Consider the following 2,356-nt stretch of genomic DNA (forward strand, 5'->3'; position numbering starts at 1 on the left):
AATGGATCTTGAAAGGAAAAGGAAAAATAAAATTAAACCCCAAATCCCCTTTTTCATTTGAAACCCATCGAAAGCCCTTGACCCTTGCCCCCTTCCCATGCCGAATGATGGCTAAAGCTCTTTTGTCGGTTGAAGCTTGCTTTGTTGTACTGCTGTGCAAATTGAAGCTTCTTTCCAAACTCTTCACTTCCTCTACAATTTTGATCTTAAGGTTTTTTCCTTATTCTTCTTTCTTTTTCTCTTTATTTTCTCTATCTTTTTTTCTTAATATTTAGCTCTCTTGGTTCTTTAAAGTTCATCCTTTTGGGTTATATGCTAGTTTTTGAACCCTGTCACTTAATGAAAAATTCTTCACCATGTTAGGGGCAAAATGAGTGAGGCTAAATGAGTAAGGCCAAATTGATAATGATTCCTGTGTTGGTTATATTGCTGAGCAGGGTAAGAGTTTTTTTTTTTAATTTTGATTTTTGGGTGATTTTCGTTCGTTTCTACTTCTAGATTTTTGTGCCTAATGTAGTTTAGCTTATGAGATGTTGACCTGTTGCCTTCCTGTGTCTTGGAGTTTTCTCCCTTTTGCTGCTTTGCTGCTATGTTTTGTTAGTGCTTTGATTTTGATATCATCTGCCCTGTTTATGTTATTCTTTATAATCTTCAAAAACATTGAAGAAAATGCTTCAATCTTCATAGTTGTGTCGATGGCTTCCACGTTTATTCAAACAAAAGCTTAGCACTAGGTTAAAAACAGATTTTTGATTTAATTTGATGTCAAAAATGATTTTGACATTAGTAGTTTGAAGTTAATTTTAAAGGTTTGGTTGGATATCAACTTGCTTAAAAACATGCAGCTTTTGGGACTAGGTTTTTGTATCAAAAAAAATTATTCCTCTTGTAATAAATTAATCAAATCTTTTTGGCCAATAATCTTGTAATTTTAAAGATTATTGATTGTGTATTCAATAATCTTTGAACTGAAAATTACTAAAACAAAATTATAAATTTGCATAGATTAGGTGCATGATATTGCATGACATAATATTTTGATCCTATATAAGATTCTAGTCCTGGATCATTGAATCTGGTATATTATTATTCAATGAAATATGTAACTGAGAAAATTTACAACTAATTGGTTTTGGATCAATGGTTAATGTTTACAACTAATTCTTGTATTTATGACATTGGATGTGAACCTTTTGCTGTTATTTGGCTACATATAATTGATATTAATTTGATGGTTTAAGGTATTTGATGTTACTATTTTGGTGTAATGCTAACTTTTTTTGATTAATTTTATATAATACCTCATATTATTTGCTTTATTACATAGTTAGTTTGGTGTATGTGAAATTGCCTGTTTTTCTTTTTTCTTTTTGCATCATGAAGGTTATTGTAAAGAGTGGTGATGATTGTAGGCAAGTGTCAAGGCCTACTCTATGATATACTTGTTATGTCATTCATGTGCTTGATAGAATGTTTGCATAAGTGAATGTATCAAAAAATCGTTAAAAGTCGGTATTGTACCTAGTGGTACAATTAAGTTGATTAAAGCCTCAAACTAGGCCAAATAAAGATTTTACGATGTATTTGAGAGTTATTGAATCTTCGAATGTCACGACCCGGAACTCCCATCGGGATCGTGACAACCGCCGTGATGTCCCGATAAGCACTCATTACCCCGAATGCCGATCGAAACCCCGCAAGACTTAACATCAACTTCCGCATCTCCCCGGTGAGCGACAGTTATTAAATCTCGCATTTCAAGAAATCATAAGTTGTTTCCAACTCAAAACAATAAAAATATTATTTTCTAGCTCACTGGGGCATTTTCATCATTTTTTTTCATTTTTTTTTGAAATTTTGAAATCCGTAAAAATGTAATATGTAAGTGGAAACACGTATTTCATGATTTAAATTAAATTTTAAAGTCTAAAACATTCGTTTAAAGTAAAATTATAGCTATTTGAATATAATAAAAATATTAAATAAAATATTCTATTTTCTTAAAATACAATATTTTCAAAGTCTTCCTAAAATAACTTTTGTAGCGTCAGAGTAAAATGAATTTATTCATATAGTAATAAAGATAATTAAAGTATGAAATTTCGTTTACAGTGACACGTGGGCCCCCAACTAACCAAGAAGGTGTAGAGCTACGAACCCTTACTTCCTATGATGCAACTTCGAGATTAATTCTCGTCTTAATCAACTATCAACAAACTGTCCTGAGCCTGAAAAATGGATAGGAAGAGGGGTGAGATTAAATAATCCCAGTGAGTAAACAATTACCATCAAAAGCATCTAAAGCCGAGTAGATGGAGACAATATAAAAACGTTATATCTCAATAATGTTCATAAC

The sequence above is a fragment of the Theobroma cacao genome, chromosome 9 (assembly GCF_000208745.1).
Source record: "Theobroma cacao cultivar B97-61/B2 chromosome 9, Criollo_cocoa_genome_V2, whole genome shotgun sequence".
Lineage (NCBI taxonomy): Eukaryota > Viridiplantae > Streptophyta > Magnoliopsida > Malvales > Malvaceae > Theobroma > Theobroma cacao.